The sequence below is a fragment of the Zonotrichia albicollis genome, chromosome Z, assembly GCF_047830755.1.
Source record: "Zonotrichia albicollis isolate bZonAlb1 chromosome Z, bZonAlb1.hap1, whole genome shotgun sequence".
NCBI classification, from domain to species: domain Eukaryota; kingdom Metazoa; phylum Chordata; class Aves; order Passeriformes; family Passerellidae; genus Zonotrichia; species Zonotrichia albicollis.
Window position 1 is genome coordinate 45663354 of NC_133860.1, and position 26182 is coordinate 45689535.

A 26182-nucleotide genomic window follows, 5' to 3' on the forward strand; every position below is an offset into this window, starting at 1 on the left:
TTTGGATTGGTTATTACTAAGAGTACACCGAGTTATAAGAATAGATGGTATTGGGGAAAAATGATAAATATTGTATACGTAACTAGGAGTATAAAGATACGTAGCGGTCCGTGGGACGGCACAGTGTGCCCATGGCTGACTGCTGAGCGGATCTTTGTTAGGCTGAAAGAACATTTTTTAGATAAACAATTAATAAACATAAAACCAGAAAGAAGAACTGAAGCCTCTTCTCGTCCTTCGATACGCGGGCTGCCCAAGGCCACCCCCGGGCCTTTCAGGCCCCTCAAACAGCCGAGATAAACCAGACAATATGCCAGAATTTTCTATGCAATTACATTTAATTGGAAGTCATAATTAAAAAGTTCAAGGATTATCCCCAAGCTAACATCATGGTAATGATAGTGGAAGACTCACACTGAAAATGAGTAACACAGGCAACAAAAAAGGTATATACTGTCAAAGTACTCATTTTGATTCAAATCTACCATATAAACGGTGAGTTTGCGTTAAATAAATTGCTTTAAATAAGTCCTGACAATACCAGAAACCAAATCTAACCACCATTAAAAAAATCTTTTTGCCTTATCAAATTATTTATATGTATGGGAAGTAAATTGTCTCCATTATTCAAATGAAAAGAAGTGATGAATCCTATCAATGTACCACCTTGAGAAACACGTGGTCGTAAACACAAGATATAGGCAGCCTTTACATAGAGGATAAGTTTTTACTGTCTTGGATGAAGCCTGCTGAGAAGTCCTGAACATGAAGTAAAGAGGACAATCAGAACCTCCAATTAACAAAGTTAACATTAGAAACTGCAACTCATATCTAAAGATAATTCTTCATTTTCAATGTGCTGAAATAGCAGCAAAGGTTATGTAAAATAAGGCAGGTAAGACTAATAAGTGCATTAAAAGTAAGTGCATCCAAAGTTTTCTTAGTGGGTGACACAGCTGCATGTTCATGTCTGTCATACAGCGTTGCACATTCATATCCGTCAGTATCAACCTATACTTCTCACATAAAGCACACATCCCAATTATGAAAAGGCTATGTCTTAGTCCTTCAGAAAACTACTGCTTATTCTCTACTGCAAATTTTATCCCCTCTATCAAAAAGCATGTATCTAATGGAGCTAGTGGATTCTGAAATTCAAGAAATGTATCTGAATCCACAGTAATACCTGTGAACTTCTTCTGTCTCCTACCCAAGAACTGAGGGTAAAAATTTATATTTGTCACTTCAGTGCCAATTACATTTGCATATTTCAGTAAAATCTTTTATTTACTGCTCAAGGAAATGTATAGTTACATGCTATATGAAGGTACAGTGAACTGAATTAAGCCTTCAGTTTATAAACTATCAAACACAGAAGCATTTTTCAAAATACTCTTTTTTAAAGGAAAAAAAGTCCCCCTTTTCTTCTTTTTCTCTGTCCCAAAATCTATTGGAATAACACAGTATGCCATCAGTCCTTGCAAAGTCTCTTCCTAGCCTGATTCTTGGATTATGTCATTTGGTTTGTTGTCCTAGAGTGTTATTCCCAGGTATGGAGGAAAAGAGAGACATGGTCATATAAATCCTTGTCACCTTTGTCCCAGGGAAAGACCATCTTTGTGAGTGAGCCCTGACAGGAGATGGTCAGTGGCTAAAGATTATGAAAAGAGCTCTTTCAAGTGGGAGAAAGAAATTGAATAAAGATTAGTAAATTTATTTTATTTTTTGGTATTTTGGAGGCCTTTTTGAGGAAGGGAATTACTCTCTTGATGTTGAAGCATCATGTATGGAAACTCCGATTATTTTTTTCAGAGCCCAGAGGAAAACCATTGTAGCAGAGGGAACAGAGAATGAGGAATGTGACAACCAGAAGACACAGCTGGTTTTAGTTTTTCTTATCTCTTTCTTCTGTACACTGGTAGCAACAGAACTCACCTTTTAGGGGAAAAATCTAGGTACTAGGATTGTAAGACAAATTACTTTTGCTTTTCTGTAGCAAATCTGAAAAAATTTTTGACCCAAACACCTTTGAAATTGTGGCAGTCAATTTAATGGGAGGACAAAATTCCACTGAAAGTAAAGTGAATCTGAAGAGTACGTGGAATACAATGATACTTGGTAAGAGAACACTAACAGAATTAGAGGGCTTGTCTCTTGTTGACTTGGACATGCTGATTTGAATAAACCCAAGTGTGAATAATCATTCCTCAGATGCAAACAGAAATGCAGAAGCTTTTTCAAGCTGTTTGGGTTTCGGGGGATTTTTTTTGGTTCATGTGCTTGTCTTGGGGGTTTGGTTTTGGGTTTGGTTGGTTTTTTTTGGGGTGGGGGACAACAGATTAAAAAATAAATCTTACTGACTAACACTTTTGGTCTAATCCTTTAATTTTACCTCAAATCTTCCATTTCATATCTATTCTGTTTTCATAGTTGCTGTGCAAACGAGAACAATATTTTTGCTAGTTAAGCTGATATGACAAAAAAACCCCCAAACCTTGAATTCCATCTTGAATAGTTTTACTGACTCCAGTATATTAAAATATAATCAAATTGGGTTTTCCAGGTTTAGCTGTAAAATCAAGTCTTGCACCTCTCCCATCTTAGCTTAGACTGACTCTTGGCAAGAAAGAACTCTGCAAGGGACCTCTGTTGTTTCCCATCATCCATGGCTCCAGCATCTCAGGGCTGATACCTCTTTTTTTTCTAGCAGAAAAAATAGGGTATTATGGGCAATGAGTTTTGGGCAATGAGTTTGATCCTTTTTCTTCATCTTTCCAATCACAGGTCACAGGTTGCATTTAGCTGGTCCTCACAGTACATCAGGGAGGGCTGTCTGATACCATCATGACATAGCAGGGCCACAGAAATTTTTTCTGTGTTGTATTTCCTTTTCTCTATCCAGATTTCACAAATATTACTTTTTTTAGTGAGTTTTACTTGCTGTGCAGGAGATGAGACAACTGCAAGAAACTGACACTTATGAAGAACATATTGCTAAGATCTTCAAAGTTCCTAACAGCATCTAGATGTCCTTGTAACAAATCAGTTCCTCTCCTTGCAGCTCCAGCAATGCACCCTGCACTGGGAATTGAAGAGATGAATAAAAGCTGTTCCATTGCCACTCTTAAATGTAAGCTGTCAGGTGGAGAGAAATCTGCTTGTGGAATAAATATGAGAAAAATATATGCATTCTACTAACCTCCTCAAAGAAAGTGAGTTTGATTCCCCAGCATTCTTACACACAGACAAAGCTGGCACTGGTAAACAGAATTCATTTAATTAAATTGTAGTCTAGTTTTATATGGTACAAACATACATGCAGAACCTTTACAGGAGAATGCAGTCATTATCTGTAACAATAAAACCTTTTGGGTCAGAAAATAAAATTATTAGATGAAAATTAATTGCAAGGGAGTTCTACATTCCTACAATACACCTGAAGAAGCTGGAACTGAGACTGATGAGTAGAAGCTTCATAAAAAATTAATCAGTGAAAAGACATAATATCAGCAGTGGAGTTTAGCTAGAATGTATTAATACTTAGCTGACACTTTTTCTAGGTATTTCATATGCTGTGGTTCAGGTCCCAGAGTGGGAATATCATGTACATTGACAAACAGGTGAAGAGAACAGGGGGACCACATTTGCTTGGTCTTCATGCCTGAGTCAAATTTGAAGTCAAATTGAGTTTGATGTGGATCAAAGTATACTAAACCAAACATGTCTAATTTCCATGGAGAAACTATAAGGGATTTCAGGCTAGCATGATGTCCATTCCCTAATACTTACTGATGAATAACACTGCTAGAAACATTGTTATAGGTAGGATGCTAATTGAGGGCCAAGTAAGAAAAAAAGAAGGAAATTTCCCACAGTCCATTTAGAAACCTTAGAAGAAAATGCTGTGATAAAGTGGAACTACTGTTTGTCCTACAGTAAGATCTTCTGATATTAATAATGATTTCTTTTGTAGGCCCCAGCAATTTTAGATTGAACAGCAGATAAGTACAATTTTGAAACTCACTTTTCTTGTTTGGGAGAGTAATCATTTTATTAATCACTTCAGTGGTATGCAGATAATACTGCAATTTTTCTCCTACTCTTGTTTCTATGCCTACTTACCTCAACACTGATTTTTAATGTTAAATTTTGCTTCATACCGTGTAATAAATACTGATATGTGTGTAGTTAGCTTTCTTCTTTGTAGTACCTTTGGACTTCTACTAATTAAGAAAATAAACAAATTTAGTTCAGAAAATAGTGGGGGAAAACACACTAAAAAGTAGGTCCTTGATCAATCAGATATTGAACAATTCACCCCAAACGTGGCTGTCTCCCGCAGTCAGTGTGCCTCTTCCCAAGGGTGACATGCAATTAAGGAGGGGGTCTGGGGGAGGCAGATGGGTGAAGCTATGGAATTGTGTGCACAGTATTGCCACAGGAGCCCAAAGCCTGTAACAAGGCATCAGATGTCTCCATGAAGCCTGAGTAAAAGGTATCTTGGCTTTGTACTCTCTACATGGGAGAGTATCTCTGTGCTCTTTTATGTCCTTAAGAAAATCACCCAAACTCCCTCCTTTTCATTGTTTTAGTATATTTCCATTAGGAGAAGATGTGCAGTTTAAAAACAACATGTGAATAATTTGATGTTACTGTGGGTTTTGTTCAATTCTACATAGAATTCATCCTAATAGAAGTCTAACCTTTTTCTAGGATCATATATTTCACTTGTAGAATATGTTTTTTATGTTTTTTGCTTCTGCACCATTGAATTTTCTTCTTTAAACAGTATTTCTCCACTTGGAGTTTAAAAGGACTCCTATAGCCTCTACTGAAATTAAATCAAAGTCCAGATAAATGGCTGGTCACACAATATTCTCCAAAGATTGTGTTTAGACATATGTAAGAAATAAGAAAGTCGTCTATATGCTAGCCAAGTGTCAAAATACTGATCTGACTTTGTTCTCACAACAGTACTCACTCATATTCCAGCCTAGTTGATATAACTGTATCAACATATCTTCACATTTAGTTGGCTCTATAAGAACTACAGGGATATAGTGGATTGGAAATGAATCTCCTGAGTCTTTCCTTGAATTTAAGTAAAGCAGTGCTAAAAACTTCTCTTTTTTTCATCCATTTGTAGAATGGAGAAGAAAACAGCTATGATGATCTATATAATACTACAATCTTTACTTAATTCCATTGGAATTAATTATTCTAAGCTGTAAGAGTCTACATTGCACAAAAAAACCTTAAAATGTTTCCAATTCCCTATTGTACTTCTTTGCTCCAGTTTAAAGAACCCAATACAGAAAAGAATAACGCCAAGTCACATGTTCCAGTCTTTCTGGGCATATGATGTGTCTCAGAAATTATCAAAAATCCACAAGTGCATCTAAATTTTTTAATAAGCTGCATTTTTACTTATTATTTCTTATACTACACAAAATTCTACTCTATGGTATGCCTATGCACTTCACTAACTTGTGAGCCTGACAATACATATCCATCAGCACAAGTGATTTAAGTACATTTCTGTCTGTTTCCTTTACATTGCTAAAAACATTCTGATCCTCCTAAAGTGCTGCTTTTTATATTTTTTTAATGTATTTTGTAAGGAGCTCACTTTTAAAATTTCCTAATTCAAAGCAACTTAGTAATTTTCTGTGTGCTGTAACTGAAGGGGTTTGCAGTTCCACAAAAATCTCTGGCATTCATGGATTCAAATGGAGTTGACTTGAAAAAATAACACTGTCAGTAAAATTCTAAAATCTAATGATTTCACACACAAATCTAGTGAGCTTTAGCTGTAGGAGAAAATCTTCCGAGGTTTCCAGAGGTTCTGTGACACTTAATGAGATCTCCTTCCTTTCCTTTTCTACCTTCCTGATCACACTTGTAATGAAGACTGAATCCTGACTTTCAGAAACACTTATAAATAATTCCTTGAGAAGTTGAATTCAGACTGTTGTTGCTGGGTTAGATTCAAAGTGTCATATGTGCTAATATAGTTCTTTATTTTTCTGACAACTCTGACAACATAAAATATAACATGGGGATATATAAATTGTGGAAGAACCTAACCACAGAGAAACAGGAAAATTAAATATAAACAATCTTTATAAATCATTGTGTCATTTTTTTTCTTTCTTTCTTGTTGCCGTCCAAAAACTTTGACATCATCTCTTTTTTGCAAGAGATACCATATATCTAGAGAGAATATATGTACACACATATGCACATATATAAACTCAAAAATCCAAGCAACAGTTATCATATCAATGTCTGATGAAAACCTGTTCCCATTAAAATAAAACAATACTGAATGCTAGTAATGACTGTCAATAGTTATGAACATTTTTGTTGCATTCTTCAAGGCTTTTCTTTTTTTTTTTTTTTCTGGAATTTTCACAGCACAACATGTTACTATTACAGGGAAACATTTCAGCAGCTTGAATTGATTTGATTTCAATAGAAAAACATAAAAATACTTAAAATTAAACAAGTTTTAAATGTTTAAGTGGACTGCAGACATGGCTTTCAGTATGTCACAAGGTAGGGACACTAGGAAAGAAGGAAAATACAAAAAGAAATGCTGTCTGGCTAGAAAGCATTGGTAGGCAGAAGGGCATTCCTCAGGCTAATGATTTTTCAGAGCATATGCCTTTGTATACTGGCACAAATGAAAACCTAATCTCTAGAGTAGATGCTAATTAACTTTCACTGCTGCACCATTAATACATTCCCAGGTGCTTCCCAGCTTTGATGTCATAGTGTCTGGGAGAGGGGAAACTGCTGACTGCCTCTTCAGACAGCTTCTCTTTTGGGTGGCTCATTCCATGAAATGTATTTGCTCTGCCAGGAATGTCCTACAGGCCCTGATATATTGTGAAAGAGAGAGAGTAAGAAAAGGGCACCCAAATATGAGAATGAGGCACTGGGTCTTACTTACTGAGAGCTTGGATCACATTTTTCTACTCAGGTCTTGCTATAGCTCCTCAAAACATGTACTTTGAAAGACCACAAGCACCTTAGGTCTCAATAGAATAGATTTTTACTCTCCATTCTGGTCTGGATGATAATTTTGGACATTGGCCAACTATTAATGTTCCATGGTGAGTCTTTTTTAAACTTCAGCCTAACTAATAAATTAGTAATATAAATAGCAGGGGCAAAAGACTCAGCCACCTGTCTTTAATTGCCTGTTATAATCCCAAGTCCTCTGATAATTTGTGTTATGTGCCATAATAAGATCATTAGGTGATATTTTTAGGTTCTTATGATTATTCAGCTCAAGACAGAGCAGGTATTATAACGCAGTTTCACCCCCAGTATAATCTGTTTCTAAGGATACTCCACTGCTGTTTTTGCAACAAAGGATGCTGGTAGCTCAAGTAACAGTCATAAAGTCAGTGGATATGTTCAAGCATGGCTGACTCCTAAGTGACCTTTTGTTGTTACAAAGGGTCTATACTCAAGTATCCTTTTTTAATATTCTATATTTCCCTATGTACACAAGGTTTTTTACATATTCCAGTACTCTCTGTGGTATTTATTATATACAAAATATAGAATCATACCATGGTTATGGTTAGAATGGGACATTTAAAGATAATGATGACCCATGGCAGGGACATCTTTCACTAGATCAGAGTGTGAAACCTGACCTTGGACACTTCCAGTGATGGGGCATCCACAGCTAATCAGAACATCTGTTCCTGTGTCTCAACACCCTCATTGTAAAAGATTTCATCCTTGTATCCAAGCAAATCTACCCTATTTCAGTTTAAAACCATTGCCTCCTCTCCCCATCCCCAGGAAGTTGACTGCAATGAGGTCTCTCCTCAGTGTCCTCCAGGCTGAACAGAGCAACTGACCTCAGCTGCTCCTCATAGGGCTTTCCTTCCAGACCCTTCACCATGCTCATGGCTCTCCTTTGGACACTCCCCAATAGCTTTATCTCCTTTATTGTGGCACCCAGAGCTGCCCCCAGCACTCGAGGTGAGGCTGCCCCAGTGCAGAGCAGAGCAGGACAATCCCCTCCCTTGCCTGGCTGGCCATGCTGTCCCTGATGTCCCCAGGACACGGGTGGCCCTCCTGGCTGCCAGGGCACTGCTGGCTCATGTTCAACTTGCCATAAGCCAGGACTCTCAGGATCCTTTCTGTAGCATTTCTTTCCAGCATCTCATTTTTCTGTACATCCAGGGCTGCCCCATCCCAGGTGCAGAAGCTCTTATGCCATGGGGAAACACAGGACACACAGTCATTCCAAGCACTGGCTGCAGAACCCCACCACAGCCAAAGCTGGAACTTCCATAAGTTCGTGAATCAAGGTCTAAATCAAACTCTTTGAGGTCCCAATTCAGCTGTAATCCTGCATGTTCTCCTTTAGTCTAGACCTTAAAAATACAGAAGCATGATCCAGGCTTCTTTCCTGAAGCTTATTTCAGTGGTTTGGAAACCATAATCCTAAAACAGTGTCAGGGGAAAAGAATCACTATATCTTCTTTCACCACTTGCACTCCAACACTGCAGACAAACACTTGAACAGTAATCAAAAAAATAAACCTGTTATTTAATATAATCATACTGCTGTTAAATAAGGGTTACCATTTGATAAAACTTTTCCCTAAATGCAATCTGAGGTTCAATCCAAGTGTTGAAAATGTTTTTTCAAAGGTACTATTAGCTGTTTTTCTAATTTGAAAAACTCTATTTCACCACTCTTCAATACTAACAAACAATAAAAAGATTTCACCAAAAATCCTAGACACAATGTTACAGGCATCTGTGAAAATCAAATCTGCTTAAGGTAGGAAAAAATCAGAAGTTCAAGAATGCAAGTTTTATTCTAACTTAGAGTTGAGTGTCCATCTTTAAAAAACAGGATGAGCTGGAATCCTATTTTTTTTCTTTTTTGTGGCTCAGAGAAGTCAAAGCATAATGCTTACTATGTCTTGCTCTCAAAGTTATGCTGAATCTGTCTGAAAGGATACATCACATTTTTATTTGTCACTGTGCAAACATGTGAGATGTAAATTAATACTGGTGATAGACAAGGACACTTCAGCCTGCATTTAGTGTTAGTGTGATAATGCTGCAAACCAGCATTGCAGTTTTCTCAGAAGTGGGTTTGCAGTGACCTCTGTAGGACAGACCTGAGACAGGGTCTTTCCATGCTCCAGACTTGCTTTTTGAGAAACCACAATTTTATTGTACACTGCTGCAGCTTCAACAGAATCCCAGTGCATATTTTCTGCATATATATTAAGAAAAAAACTGGGCCTTCAGCCCCTGATACCCAGAATGCCTGACAGTTCTGCTGCGGCAGTGTGGTAGTGACCTCCCCACTGGTCCCTTCAGCCTTTGACATCTTGGTGCCACTTGTCAACATGATTAACTTCTGAAAAGTAATTTCTGTGAAACCACCTGTTTTTGCTAGATTTCAAGTTCTGCGGCAGACAGAGATCCCCTGGAAACCAGACTGGCTCACCTGTCACACGGAGATACAGCCACCAACTGCAGAATGTTCAATTCAGTATGACTGTTGGGACGTTTTCTTGAGTAACTATGCCGCAAGACAGGGACAGTTTGTGCAGCATTTTGATCTCTTGCCTCTTGAACATTTTTAAGAGAGCAACATTGTCTACCTGTCCAGGGAAAAATCAGTGGGGAAAAAGTAGAAGTTGAAAACATTGAGTTACAAGTTCACACACTTCCTATCCCAACCCAAGTTTCTGAATCAAAGAGACCAAATTAATTCCAATGTGTGTTGTTATGTCAAGTGTCTTTGACTAGTTCAAGATTCATACTACTCACTTATCCAGGAAAGCTGCAGTAAATTATTACTTTTAATGACTACCCTTTACAGGCCTTAGGAGTAATCACCAATGCTCTGGAAGTACAAGAGATCAGGGCCAGTAGCAAGGCTTTGTGAAACGTGCATCTTGCTTGACCAACCTGATCCCTTCTGTGATCAGGTGACAAGCTCAGAGGATGAGGAAAAGACTGTGGATATTTCTCCTTGAACTTTACTAAAGCCTTTGACACTGTTTCCCACAAAATTCTCCTGGAGAAAGTCTCTGCTTATGGCTCAGACAGGCATCCTGTTCACATGGTAAGACCTGTCTGTACGGCTGGGCCCAGAGATTAGTGGGGCATGGAGTTACATCCAGCTGGTGGCCAGTGACCAGTGGTGTTCCCCAGGGCTCAGTACTGGGGCCAATTCTGTTCAATATCTTCATCAGTGACATGGATGAGGGGATTGAGTGACCCTCAGTCACTTAACAGATAACACCAAGCTGGGTGGGAGTGCTGACCTGCTGGAGGGCAGGAAGGCTCTGCAGAGGGATCTGGACAGGCTGGATCATGGCTGGGCCCAGTGGTGTGAGGTTCAACAAGGCCCAGTGCTGGGTCCTGCCCTTGGGTCACAGCAAGCCCAGGCAGTGCCACAGGCTGGGGCAGAGTGGCTGCAAAGCTGCCCCAGGAAAAGGCCCTGGGGGTGCTGGTGACAGCAGCTGAGCATGAGCCAGCAGTGCCCAGGTGGCCAAGAAGGCCAATGGCATCCTGGCCTGTGCCAGCAATGGTGTGGCACCAGGAGCAGGGCAGGGATTGTCCCCCAGTGCTGGGCACTGGGGAAGCCACACCTCAAGTCCTGTGCTCAGTTCTGGGCCCCTCAGTACAAGAAGGACATTGAGGTGCTGGAGCAGGTCCAGAGGAGGTAACAGAGCTGTGAAGGTTCCAGAGCGCAACACCTGTGAGGAGCGGCTAAGGGAGCTGGGATTGTTTAGCCTGGAGAAAAAAGGCTCAGGGGGGACCTGCTTTGAACAACTACCTGGAAGGCTGTGGTGAAATGGTGATCTGTCTCTTCTTCCAGGCAGTTAACAATAGGACAAGAGGAACTGCACCAAGGAAGGATATTCACGTTGGATATTGGGAAAAATATCTGCACTGACAGAGTGGTTAAGCATTGGAACCGGCTGCTCAGTGAGTGGTGGAGTCATCATCCTTGGAAACATTCAGAGAAAAAAGAAAAATACGGCACTTCGTGCTGTGGTTTAGTGGGCATGGTGGTATTTGATCAGTGCTTGGACTTGATGGTCTTGGATATCTTTTCCAACCTAAATTATTCTGTTACTCTGTTACCTGGCAAGCAATATTGCTGCAAATAAACACAGCCAAATGCTTGGGTGTACTGGCAAAGGCAGAGACAGCAGATCCAGGGAAGTTTTCCTTTACCTCTGAATGATTCATCCTTTGTGAGGTGGCTATGAATTGCTGTGTCCAGTTTTGGATCCCAATAATATAGGGAAAAGATGAATATACTGGGTGAGGTTCAGGAGAGCCACCCCAGCCTTCTGTCAACCTGGGAAAAGGGATGGGAGATCTCTTGCTTTTTTGACTTCATAGAATGATAGAGTGGTTTGTGTTGGAAGACACCTTTTCAGGTCATTTAGTCCAACTCTCCTGCAATAAGCAGAGACATTTTCACCTCAATCAGATTGCTTAGAGCCCCATTCAACCTGACCTTGGGTATTCCCAGGGATGAGGCATCCACAAGCTCTCTGGCAAGTTGTTGCAGTGTTCTACCACCTCATTGTAAAAAATGTTTCCTGATGTCTAGTCTGAATCTACCCTTTTATTTTCCTATTTTTGCCCCATTGTTTCAGTCCCTCCAAAAAAAGTCTGTGGTGAACTTCTTCATGAAGCATTGAAGGGCTGCAAATAAGGTTACCCCAATGCCTTCAGGCTGCTCTGATCTGTTCATCCCCAGCCTGTGTTAATACCAGAGGTTCCCCTAACCCAGATCCAGCACTTTGCATTAGGTCTTTTTGAAACTCGTGACATTCCCGTGGACCCACTTCATGAGCTTGTCCAGGACCCTCTGATGGCATCCTGTCCTTCACATGTGTCAGCTGCACCACTCAGCTTGGTGTCATCTGCAAACTTGCTGACAGTGCTTGATCCTTTTGTCCGTATCACAGATGAAGACACTAAACAAAATCAGTCCCAAGACAGATTCCCCAGGGCCACCATCCATCACTGATTTCCAGACAGACCTTGATCCTTTGCCCTCTGGATGCAGCCATTCAGCCTTCTCCACTGAACAGTCCATGCATCAAATTCCTCTCTCCAATTCAGAGAGAAGGATGTTTTGGGGAACTGTTACAAGGCTTTACAGAAGTCCAGATAAATGTCATCTTTATCCCTTCCTCGCCCCCTGATCTCGTTCCTCCATCACAGAAGGCTGCTTGGCTGGTCAGGCAAGACCTGCCCTTAGTGAAGTTGTGCTGGTTTTCTTGAATCACCTCCATGTGCCATAGCACCTCCTCTAGGTAGATCTGTCCCATGCTCTTCTCAGGCACAGAGCAGAGGACTTCCCAGGGTCCTCATATCTATCCTTTTAAAAGATGAGTACAATGTTTCCTTTTCCACTCACCGGGGACTTCACCTGATTGCCATCACTTTCCAAATATTATGGAAAATGGCCTGGCAACTACATCAGCCAATTTCCTCATGACTCTGGGATGTATCTCATCAGGTCCCATCGATTATGTCTGTTCAGATTTCTCAAGTAGTCTCGAACCTGATCTCTTACAGTGGGAGGAGGTTGCTCCCCATCCACTTCAGAGCTGTGGGAAGAGATCGTTATTGAAGACTGAGGGGGAAAAACTGTTGAGTACCTGAGCTTTCTCCTCATCTCTTGTTTTATTCATCAGAGAGTTACACTTTCTCTTACCTTCAACAACCTCGTGGGAGGATATAGGGAAGGTAGACAAAAATTCTGTTCAGAAGTGCACATCAATAGATGAAAAAGCGAGACACAAGCTGGAGCACGAAAGACTCAGACAAGAAGTATTGAAATGTTTTTTACCATGAGTGTAGTTAAACACATGGGAACAGGGAGGTTTTTTAATCTGTCTGCCTGTTCAAGGCTGTGATTAACTTGCTCTTGTTGACCATGATGATCCTCAGAGTGACCTCCAGAGGTGCTGGAGGAGTCAGCCTCTTGTGGTTCTTTCAATTATCTTCTACACAAAATCGTGCCAAGAAAGCACTGATTTTTTTTTTTTTTTTAATTTGCTGCTGTTTAACTCAAACAAAAAGCAGTAATTATTCTGCTCCGAAGTCTAGACTCTCAGAACAAAAACATTTCACTGGTAAATACCATATGGCTCATGATTTTAAATTGTAAAAGCTTCAGACAGCAGTACAAATTCTGGTGCTGTAGAGAAATAAGAGAAAAATGTTTTATAGTTCTTCCAACTGAAATGACCATGAACAAGCACTCAATTTCCATGAAGATGCCATCAAGACACAATGAACTGAGAAACTGGTATTGAACTGAGACATCTGCACCAAGCTTGTTTTTACCTCAAACAATATTTATGTTGAAAAATAAGTCATATCACGGGTGAAAAAACCACATTTCATAGTTGTATTTAAGTGCTTTTTATGTGGCGATCACCTCAATTAATGGCAATACAGGCGTTGAAAGAATGTTCTCTATTAACAGATGAAGAGCCTAATAGAGCCTGGATGTATTTGCAACCTCTCTCAGAAACCCTAAGGTTAATCATGCAGTCTTTGCCCTGATGCTACCAGTGAGCAGCACTTAAGCAGTCACCTGGAAGATCAGTGGGAACAGAAAAAGCTGTTTTCTTGTATCAGTGATTATCTTATAAATTCATATCCTCATGCTTCACAAAACATATTGCTATTCACATAGAAAATTTAGTCACCCTCTTGCCAAACCAGGAACAGGTGCAGGAATAGGGAACATATCAGAAAGAAGCACTTCCTGCACCACACAGAAAACTAGTGCCTGAATCTTGTTAGAGAAGGCCATGTATCTGTTTTTCACTCAAACCATGTCTCAATACCTCTGCAATCAGCAGCACAGTGCATCCAACAATCTGGATTTCACAGCCCACTGTGTTTTTATTTGTGCCCAGCATCCCAGTTAGGCATTACAGACACAACTCAAAGACTTACATCCTCCATACAACTCCAACCTCCCAACCATCCATCAAAGCAGCTGCCCACAATGTCATTCACTGAACATAGTCTGTTTCCATGGCTTGTGCTGCATGAACACAGTTGCTTCATGCCATTTTGTTACTCTCCAGCTCCTGTATAGGACAAGAGAGGTCCAGGTCCCAGCTGAAGCATATTCCTGTCTACTCTCCCATTGGAAGTAGAAGGTGCTGCACCCAGCTGCACCACTGCTGAACAGACAATAAACTCTTCACACAGCTGCAGCTCACCCTGCATGGAGACCTCCAGGCCAGTTGAATAATAAGGCTTTACATCTGAATAAAACACAGGCCCATGCCTCCTCATTCTTTCTCACAAGCTAGTCAGGGCTTCACAGACAAGGTCTGACCAGTAGAGTAGGGTGTGCCAGGTTGTGTTTGAAAAAAGTGGCTCAGGAACAGCCAAGCTCTGCATGGCAAGGATGCCACAAGTGTGAAGTAGAAGTAGGAAAATGTGCCATAAAACAACATGGCTGTTATGGCACATAATATGCCCTGTATGCAACGAAAGACTTCAGGAGCTTCAAATGTGAACACCAATTTCAGCATAAATTGTTCTCACTAGGCTGGAAGTATGGGAGGAAAAAGTGTGCAGAGAGAAATGCTTATTTGTCCAGGGCCATAACCTCAGTATCTGTACACCCCATTAATATAATAATGCAAGACGCAGAAATAGAGTCATTTCTACAAATACTCCTTTATTTGTTTCACCGCTGGTTTTCACAAGACATTCCTCTCAGACCTGTCCATTTTACTTTTTTGAAAGCAAAATATGCTCCTATCAATGAAGTCATATGACAGGTCAACAGTTTCTTGAGAAAATAATTTGGATTTCTGAACATAATTTTTCCCATTGGTGCAACAATGATCCAATAATATATTATCCTACCAGAGCTGATACACAAAAATATGAAGGCACTAGATTTTCTTCCTATGGCAGTCAAAAAGCCTGCAGGTAGGAGCGCTTCACAGAGAGCTTAGAGTGAACTTGGTATCTGAAACTGGGCAATGCTTTACTTACTTACTACAGATATACAATATAAATTCCCTCTGTGGGTTATTCCCTCTGTGGAATAACCATTCATCTAATCCTGCAGCAGTTCTTCACATTTGTTTCACATCCTCCCTTCTGAGTCATTTCTTACAACCCAGGAGAAAACTCGAAGCCTTAGTTGGCAAGTATCTGAAGCCTGTTCCCCTAGCCATGCCCTGATCATATCTATATTGTATGTCTGAAGTTGTTTCAAACATTTTTTTTTCATAGAAAGTGTTTCTCTTCTGCTTTGAGCTACCTATGAGACTGCACTAAAGCCTTCTCTAAATGCTAAGAACTTTTCTTGAGCATCACCATTCCCAAGGAGAGTCTTACACTTAGTGGTCATATTCACAGCAGATATACATGAAAACTTTGTAACTTTGTCAAACATTTAATATAAAAACTTTCTGTAAGTTGCAGTACGCTGGTTTGTTGTAGGGGTTTTTCTGTTTGTTTGTTTCTTAGTTTCAGTTTTGTATGTAAGCCGTGCACTGACTAATAGCTGTAAGGCTAGGCTGTCTTTGTGTTAGAGGTGATGATAAGTTACCTTTACACAGAAACTGAGCTCCACCTTAGATGTGGTGTGAAGGAGGATCCCTGTACGGACAAATAATGATAGCAAGCAGTGGCAGAAGTTGGAGATATTTAATATGAGAAAGATTTCTGGAAGTGAAACAGTTCTTTGATAACAGCAGGATGTTCAGCCTGAAGACATTTGTACTTCAGCAGCTACTTTGACATTTAGTATGCTTCCATTAAAAATCTGTTGTTTCATTTTAATTTGTTGCAGGAACTGTGAAGTCTTGGAGGATCTTTGCTGCCAAGATGAGGAGTTACCCAGAGGAAGTGATCAGGCTGCATAGCACAAGGCAAGAGGAAAGAGAGATAGGACATTCTCTGAGGCTCAACAGCTTGAAGAGCCACCAATCCCACCTGCAGCTGAGAAGTTGGCAGTGTTCATCCCTAATATGAAGGTAAGTGCAACCTCTGGAAAATGGAAGAGGTGGAAGCAAGTGGCTTATAGCACAACAGGGAAGGCTCTTTTCTCACCTAAAGGCTTGCAGCTTCACCATCCTCAAAGCTGAGTAGGAGCTTCATGCACCTTCAAGCAAATTATCTGGTCCACCTGACCCTAAAACATGCAATAGCACCATGAGGAAACAGTGATTCATTGCAGTGGGTGACTCCTTGCTGCAGTAATCACTGTTCAGGGTACAGAATAAACCACCTGTTGACCTGACATATCAATTGAAGAGATCTGCTGCCTGCTGGGTCCTCTGTCCAGGATAATGTGTAGGAACTGCAGAAGCTTGTCTGGCTCTCTGACTAATACCACTGCTCATCTTCCATGGAAAAGGAAATGATACTGCTAGACAAAACTTGACTCTTGGGCTCAGATGGTGTTTTCAGTAGTGCTGGTGAAAAGAGAAGAACCTGCATGTAGGTAACAGAAGACTAAGATGAGAGGCATCCCTGAGTCCTGAGGGAGTTGACTGATGTACTTTCAAAGCCACTCTCACATTTGGGTGATATTTAATTTGGTGATATTTGAAAAGTGATGGCAATCATGTGAAGTCCCAGGTTACTGGAAAAGGAAAACATTGTACTTATCTTTTAAAAGAGTAGAGAGGAGGACCTTGGGAACTACCCATCTATCAGCCTTCCTTCCATGCCTGGGAAGATCATGGAACAGACCCTCCCAAAAGCTGTGCTAAGGCACACATGGGACAGGGAGGTGGTTCAGGAAAGCCAGCATGGCAGCACCAGGGGCAGGTCCTGCCAGACCAACCCAGTCACCTTCTGTGGTGCGGTGACTGCACGAGTGGACAGGGGAAGGGTGACAGGTATCATTTACCTGGACTTCTGGAAAGTCTTTGACACAGGCCCCCACAACATCCTTCTCCCTTAAAACTGAGAGAGAGGGACTTCATGGGTGGACTGTTAGGTGGATAACAAAGTAGTGGGGTGGTAGCACCCAGAGGGGTGTGGGCAATGGCTCAGAGTCCTGATGGACAAGAGGGACAAGTGGTGTCCCTCAGGAATCCATACTGGGACCAGTGTTATTTAATATTTTCATGATGTAGACAAAGGGATTGAGTGCACTGCCAGCAAATTTGCAGTTGACACCAAGCTGAGTGACATACTTAACACACCTGAAGGAAGGAATGCCATTCAGAGGTACCTGAACAAGCTCAGGAAGTGGATCCATGGGAATTTCATGATGCCCATGTGCAACTTGTGCAAACCCTGGTATCAGCAAAGGCTGGGAATGAACAGATCAGAGCCACCTTGCTGAGAAGGGCTTGGGGATGCTGGTGGCTGAGAGGCTGGACCTGCCCCAGCCATGGGCACTGCCAGCCCAGAGAGCCACACGTGTCCTGGGCTGCATCCAGAGCAGGGTGGGCAGCAGGGCAGGGAGGGGATTCTGCCCCTCTGCTCTGCTCTGCTGAGACCCCACCTGCAGGGCTGCATCAGCTCTGGGGGCACAGCACAGGAAGGATGTGAGTCCAGAGGAAAGGTGTCCAGAATATGGGAGGTACCAGAGCACCTTTCCTATGAGGAAAGGCTGAGAGAATTGGATTTGTTCAGCCTGGAGAAAAGAAGACCCAGTTGCAGCCTTCCAGTACCTGAAGGGAGCCTACAAGAAACCTGGAGAGAGACTTTGTACAAGAGCATGTAGTGACAGGACAAGGCGGAATGGTTTCAAACTGAAAGAGAGTAGGTTTGGGATTAGATATCAGGAAATATTCTTTACTGTGAAGGTGGTGAGGCACTGGAACAGGTTGCCCAGAGAAGTTGTGGATGTCCTGGCAATGTCCAAGGCCAAACTGGATAGGGATCTGAGCAAGCTGATGAAGTGGAAGATGTCCTTCCCCACAACAGGGAGTGTTGGAACTAGATGATTTTAATGCCCCTTCCAACTCAAATCATTCATGTTCTATGATTCTATGAGACAGAAAACACTGTGGTACAAAATGCCTTCTTTGCCTCAGTCTTTACTAGCAATTCCATCTTTCAGAAAACCAAGAGACACATGAAAAATGTGGAGAAAGGAAAATGCATAGGGAATTCTTCCATGGTGGAAGAGGATCAGGTCAGGGATCACTTAAGCCATCTGAACATACCAGAGTCTTGCTGGGATGCGCACATGAGTGTGAGAATTAACTCACCTGTACCACTGTGAGGTAATTCTCAATAATCTTTAGTAGATGTTAATGAGACTGGAGAGTGTCTAGCATGATAAAAAACTGATGTGGGTCCAGCCCAGAGAAGAGAACTCATCCATACCTACAAATACCCAAAGAGAGAGTGCAACAAAGAGAGCCATGCTCTCCTCGGTGGTGTTCAGTGACAGGAGCAGAGACAGAACGCAGGGCATAGTATATGGGCTTAGACTGAAACACTGGAGGTACTTTCTAAGCAACTAAGCAACAGGAAACCCTTTTTTCTGTGAGGATAACTGGGCGCTGGTGCAGGTTGCCCAGAGAGTTTGTTGAGTCTCCTCCACTGGAGATCTGCAAAAGCCATTTGGACACAGTCGTGGGCAACCAGCTCCAAATGGCTGTGCTGCAGCAGGGGTTGGACCACAGAACCTCCGGAGGTACCTTCCAAACTCTGTCATTCTGTGATTCTGTGTTTCATTTAGCCTATCATTTGTATATCTCACCAAAAAATGACATATAACTTCCAATTCTTTTTCAATTTAGGTCTTACATGGTGATAAATTGAATAATGCTCCTGCTGAAAATGCCTCTAAAGTGGTGAAATACCAAGAGTAACCAGGATAACGCATTTTAGCCAATTTAAAGTGTTATATGAGAGAGCAGAATTAGGCAATTAACAATGCTTATCAGATGTTTTTGCCATTGCTTTCAACGCAATTTTAGATATGCATCTCTGAGACCTTACTTTATTATTTATTCCTGCTATCAGACCTAGACCAGACTGTTCAATACATGGGTAGTTCAGACTTTTACTATTCTACACACAAACTCTAAGACATTAAATCCCTGATTTTTCTAATTTTTTTTCTTGTGACTATGTAAAAGCTTTTTTGAAAATGTGTATTTTAGTCCTTCTGGTATTTCCAGAGCTGGGTGAGGCACTTGCTCATCATATTGTTTCTAGATATCGTAGTCCTCTTACTAGTAAGGCTGTAGAATTTCAGCCCTAGTTGCACCAGTGCTTTACTTAATGTTGTGATGCTACTTGTACCAGTGCAAGCTACTGATTTCCACCAAAACTGATCACTTGAATTGGTTCTGCCGTGGGTGCTTGGACTGTGCCTTAGAAGGGGAATTTCCAGTGTCCTCCTCATCAAAGCTTCAGCATCTAACTGAAATCCAAGACTGCATTCATGCTGCAGGCATTATAGTTCATTGCTAAGTATAATGCGTATGTGGGACTCCTACAAACCCTTCTCAAAACCACATTTTTTGCCCTTGTATTAAGCAATTCACAGGGCCAAATACTCTTGGCTAGAATTCATGGGAGCTGTACCTTTCTGATTGTTTCCTTTCCTATGTCTGCAACGTACCTCTCTTTAAACAAAACATACAAGGGTCAGGGAAAATTACAACATAAAAACCTCCACCATATTTTCTGCCAAGGCACATAAAACTATCCATGTCACTAAGACCATGCATGGCAGCCACAAAATAATTTCACTTGAGATTTGGCCTACTACTTGCCTTATAGTGATACTTTGTTTCTTGCTAGTGACCAGGATAAAGTATTTTGGGTTAAAAGGGCAGATAAAACTGTCAGATTTTTACAGAATTCATCAGTTGTTTTCTTTGTGCTGTACTAATACTGGTAATTCTTGTTTAATAGAGGATTTTCACTGTAGTTCTGGGAATGACAAAATATCCATGTCATTTTGTTGCTGTCTGAGCACACATGAGAGGGGAGGCTTAGGACTGTGACATTTGCCGTCCCCATTGTCTAGAGTTACATACACACTTCCCCATCTGTCCCATAACTTTATTAAAGAGCCCTTTTCAGCAAGAGTTTAGTATTTTCCAGAAGGAATCATTAATTTTCTGGTACAGACTAATTGTGGTTATAACAGCTTTGATTTTATTTTCTCCTTTCTGTGGCTGGAGTGAGATTTCTTTTGACACTTAACTAGGCTAGTTTTATTTTATTAAAATCTAGTAGATGTAGTATCTCCTCACCATGAAGCCATGCACTGCATTTTTATCAGTTGCAGGACTCCATCATTCAGCAGTAAGCAAATCTGCAGAGTAAGGATGACGAAAGCAACAGTTGCTATTTACCTTGACTAAAACTACCACAAGATGTCACCAGTGTTAAATATAGGAAAGTACAAAAATATTGCAGAGGCTTATTCAGGAAGTGTTGGAAAAGCTGGTTTACAAAATATACATGCTATAAAAATCACCACTGTTGTAAAGTTTGTCCAGTTAAAGAAAAAAATTTTTATAATACATACAATTAACCAACTTTTTAGCTTGGTTTAAACAGTGATTTGGTTTGTGGTTGCTGCTTGGATCTAAAGCATTTTCTTTGGTTTGGTTTTAAACTTTTAGCACTTTTTAAAATATGGATTCAAAATTAAATATTAAAACACTGAGACAGATGTTCTGTGACTAACCAATATTTTTTCCTGAACATTGTGTGTTGTGTGCTTTTTCAGTGAATTAATTTCTTTAACACTGGCTATGTTCAAGATTCTAAGTTAGGAGGATTTGGAAAGTAATTTCATAGTTGGAAAGACTTTCTCTTTTCCTGTAGTTTTCTTCAGAGTGTTATGGTTTTTTGATTTGGGGTTTTTTAGATGATGTGTGCTATGTTTGGAGACACTGCTTGACATCTTGCATTTTAAATAGTTTGCATCAGCTTAATGCATTATCCCTCTAATCTGCCATTCTTTTATATCTACATTGTTTCAGTAAAAAGAAGACAACATAATGAAGATGTAAACAAGTGGTAACTCAAGATGTTAGGTCAAAACTGTACCAATTTGTTTCATCTACAGGGTTGTTAAAAAACATCATCGCTATTTCAGTGATGTCATTTTAGTCTCCCATGGACACCGATATCTCCATTTATCATTGTTCGCATGCAAAAATAGGGAAAGTAGGGTAACTCGATCCCAGATAGATAAGAAACTGGATTCTGTCCAGAACACTGATTCATCAACTGATTTTAAGGGAGAGCATTCTTATTCTACCAGTATCTTCAAGTAGGCAAAACCAACAAAGTTGCCCAGGAATGGAAATATTGCTGTTCAACATCAACTCCAAACTCCTTTTCTTTCATACTTTACCATAATCAGTCACATTTATCTCTATAAACCTTTTCAAACCCCTTCCTCCAAAGGGTTTTGATTCTTACTGTTCTCTTACAAAAGCATGTTAGAAAGCAAGTTCTGATGGGGTTGTGAATTACTTTCCATGAAAACTGCTCCCAAAAGACACTTGAACACTGCAGCTCAAACACACATTCAGTCACACACATTTCTGAAACCAAGAGAATGTCCTTGCCCTGCCAGCTGTATGACATGATTTCAAAAGATTTTGTTATCATATGATTGTGATGATCCTGAAATGTAATCAAGATTAAGCCTTGATATATTTGCCCTAATTTTACAGCTACATGAACTGGTGCCTTGGGATTTTAGCTTTTATATTTTTCATAGATTTGTAATCCTGCAATTCTTTAGTATATAACTCTGAATTCCATACACAGTGCTAGCTATGGGTTTCCCATTGTGGTCAGTCAAAACAATTCCTCTCTGAGCCTGTGAATCAAGGACTCCTTGCCATCACAGACCCTGAGAAATGTAAACAAAAGTGAGTTTGGGAGGGGGAACCAACCTGGGGTAAATTGCATCAGAACCATTTAGAGAAGATGTTCAAAGGCCAAAAGCCAGAGAAGCTTCACTTAAAGAGGAATAACTAATGCAGTAGCTGAAAAAATTAGGAGCCTTCAGAATGAGAAATATTCATATCTGCCTGAAGATCCCACAGCACATCACTGGCAAGAAAAAGCAATACAGATTGTGGATGTGTGGGATATAAGCTTCAGCAGGAGGGAGAAGCACTGGAGCCATGGGGCCTTTTCTGTCTCATACTTCTGGGGCTCAGGAGCTCACTACACACCCGAAAGCGGACACACTGTGGGTACAGAGGAGGTTTGGGCATTTCTGCTCTCTTTCAACCTTATTTTCCCCATTTGCCTTTGAATTCAATAGTTAAGAGAATAGTAAGCTCAGGAATCTAATTTCTCATCATGAAGCTATTCCACAGGTCAGGGGAAAAGTTTGGTGGGCTACTGCCCCATGAGTGTAGTCCACTGTTGGCAAAAAATGGGACCATATGGGAGCAAGCATCATTTCCTATGTAAGCGTCTGTCAGAAATTCTTGGAAGAAAAGCATCTGCTCACTGGTCTGCCAGAGAAGAGCTGTAAGCTGATGGCTCTGCATCCTCACAGAATAAAAGCATTTCCTCAGGTCCAGAGGGAACATCCTGTATTTCAATACATGAAAGAAGCACATACAGGGAGGCAGGGATTGCCTAGTGGTACCTACTGTTTTTTGCAGCAGTACTAAAGGATATCTAACAGCCCTGATACCTCTGTTGCTGTGTCTCTTTCCTTTGTTTTGTGAAGAAAATTGTGTGACAGAGGAAGAAGCAAGGTACCCACAGCTGTGCCAGCAATTGTTAAACCAGGAAACAGCCCCAGACATTGGGCTGCCTGAAGTCTGTTGCAGGCTTCAGAGACAAAATGGGAATAGTCATTACACCAGGCTTACCATGAAGCACAAATGCAGTGAGTGAAAAGTACTTTTTGGGTGTGATATTTTTTGTTCCTTAACTCCTGACATCATGGCAGCACAAATATAAAGGCTTCTTCCTCTCTTCCTCTCCCAGTTAATTTCCCAAGCTGGGAGACATCAGGGGGTTTGAGTCTGGGTGACTTTAAAGACACCTGCTGCAGTTCTCTCCATTTCACATCAACATCCAATTCTGCTTTAAAGATGTTCTCTATAATAAGTACTTGAGACAGGGAGTACAAATTCTCTGACTCAGAGTACAGTTTCTTTCAAAGCTGCCTGTGTCCACAGTCCTTGAAAAAAGCCACAATGTTTCTTCAGCAGTCCCATGCTAAGTAAAGGATCACACTTCCTGTGAATGTCTGGCAACAGCATTCTAAAAAACCTGCTCATTTGCAGATGTGTCCCTGTCCCTGGCTAAACCAGATTCTACCACACCCAGGGACTTGCTGCAAACAGCATAGGTTCAGTCTAGAGTATTTCCTGTCTTTCCAAATAGATTTCTTAGCAATAAATAATGTGGAAAAAAATGTGAAACAAAAGGGCCAATATCCCTTTTATACATTTACATTACAAACTTTGTTTCAGGTGCTGCTGTTGTGATCTACTTTCAGTGTGTGTCCAGTTTTTAAATACAGGAGAAACAGGAAGAGAGACATAGGATCAAAACCAAAAGTGAACCAAACCCCCAACGAAGCAATGTGACTTTCCCTGTTCAGCAGCGCAGTACTGTGTACATCTGTCTGAGCAGAAGTGCAGGCTGGACTACACAGTCCCTTCTGGGAAAACGACCTGAGACCACTGGCCTGGTGGTCCAATACCGAGACTGGATCAATCTTTTCATGTGCTCATTCTGGGTTGAGTGGACTAGCAAGTACTTTGAAAACACCTCATTTATCCCTGCAGCAAACATTTCTCAGTCAGTAACCAGTTTTTCATAATGAGGCTGTTTATAGTTTCCATCTTTACCTGTGTATTGTGGCAGTAAACGGTTGCACTACCTCAGAGACAACATCCAATTAGCCACTCCAATTTACTATAAAACAGATACCTGTAGAGAGTTTAAAATGCTAATTCCTTTAGGAAGATTGTTGTTCCCTTCTTTTTACTGTGTGCACTATGAAAGGCATTCATGTTCATAAAGGTCACCATCAACTTCATTGCAGCGAGTAAGAAGGGTTGTGCAGCCTTCAGAGGAATCACAGCATGGGTTTGATATGGGTTCTAGCTTTGCAGTTTTGTAACAAACTCTGGGATGGGATTAGGCAAGTGGCTTCACAGGACAAGATGGTAAGAGTGAGTGCTAGACAAACTGGAGATAAATTCCACAGAGTCTGAGGGTCCCCAAGCAATAGTAGTACATCTCAGTGTTTTATACCAAAGCTATTCCTCCTGCTTTTCTTCAGCTGGGCAGGAAAGGCAGAGAAGTTTGCTGCTGGAAGACAATAAACTCCACAATGCAAGCAAACCAGAAACAGGCATTGCACACACCCACTATTGTCCACAAGTGAATTCTCCAGGTCATATCTGACCTTTCATCTCACTACTTTGATTTCAGACATTACTACCCCTTCATATCAGATTGAATAAAGACTCTGTAAACGACCCTGAAGAAATGAAATACAGATAGTTTACTAATCTTTGAGGCTGTACACCACTAAGAGACAACCTTTATTATAATAATTTCAGAAAGCACATTTTTCTTATGTACATCAAGATTTTATGAAATTCTACATAAAGACCGGTTGTACAACAAAACTTATTAAAAAAAACTGTCGAAACAAGAACTAGGTTTTTTGTTTGATTTTTTCTCTGCAGCCTTAAGGCACCGTTTTGTAATGGTGTGACACTACACATAGAGCTACAAAAAACAAAGTATGTCAGGTTATACAGTCAAGCCGTCAAAAATCAGGAAATAACTAAATTGAAGCTGGTGTATAAATAACTAAATTGGCAGCTGTTTCTGGAAAACAGTAATGAAAAGTTTGAGACCAAGTGCTTTCTTGATGCTAGGCTGCTTGAATGCAGCCTCCCACAGTGATGAGTAACTGCATTGAACTGAACAGACTCGTCACCCATTCTTAAGTCCTTCCTATCGTACACCGCTCATATACAGAATTAAATCTTAGTAATATTTTTTAAAAATACATGGGAAAATATGGCAGTACTATTATTTGGATGGTTATATTTTGCAATTTGAAGTATGAATATTATGAATAAAAAGTTCTGGGCTACAAAAGACATTACTAAGGGTTTTGCTATTGCCCTACTTTTGAGCTAATCATCACAAAGAGAAAGAATTTGGTACACTCTTATGTTCCAGACAGTTTTGTACTACAGTCAGTGATAAACATATCTTCAAAGATATTGACATGAATATTTCAAAGCAATGTTAGTGACACAGTGCAGTGTGTTGCTCTTCTGTTTTCTGTCTAAAGGTGGGTCCCACATGTCTTTTTGGAGTGACACGCAATACCGGCTCAGCAACACAATGCTATAATATAGAAATCACAACAGAACCCTCCATCAAAAGGAGGGTTGATGTAAATCTTGGGTAATCAGAAGTCAAAAAATACCCTGAACATAGTTATCTATATGTCCTGCTTCCCTTTGCTGTGGATGTCCAGACCAACAAAAAGCACCCCATCCACAATGTAACTGAAGGCACAAAACTACCTAAGCTTTCTTCCCCTGACTGCAGCCTCCTTTCAAATCCCATGCACTCGTCCAAGAATGTGGGTGTGGGTGTGGGTGTGGGAGTGTCCCAGTGTGTCAAATATGTTGTATATCTTAGGGTGCACCCGGTACAATGATCCACAATGAGCCACTTCAACAAATAAGCAACCTTCAATATTTGCTGAGGGTTACCTTTTGACCTTTGTTGGAAATATTACCTTTATCTTATTTTTCCATTATAGATATTTGCATTTGTAGATATTCTGAGACTTGTCACTACAATGTAATAACAGTTACTCACTGCTTAAAATCATATTGTATATACTATTGGCTTTGTGGCTCCCCATAAAGATAAATTTTCATTTTAGCTGAACTTTGTGGACTATTAAATTCATATTTTCCCACTGAACAGCCCATAAAACATCCTAGTGTTAAGAAGTTGCGAAGTCTCCAGATCTATGCATCGCTTTAGTTCAAAAGTTTGAAAGAATAATCAGCACCCCATGCTGTTTTCTGTTCCCACAACTGACACTAATGCCTGGGAAAACCCTTCAGAGCTATTCAGCAATTATGTCTCCTCCCATTTTTGTATTTGGTTTGAAAACCAGTGCAGAAGAGGCAGATTAGCC

General features: G+C 40.6%; 1 protein-coding gene across 1 annotated transcript in view; it reads left to right on the forward strand.

Moving 5' to 3' along the window:
* Window positions 1–26182, forward strand: part of SLC1A1 (solute carrier family 1 member 1) — a 107244-nt gene that overhangs the window by 2559 nt on the left and 78503 nt on the right. Inside the window, exon 2 of the mRNA XM_074532851.1 lies at window positions 15866–16049. The gene's annotated coding sequence lies outside the window, so the exon portion shown is untranslated. The remainder of the gene's footprint in view (window positions 1–15865; window positions 16050–26182) is intronic.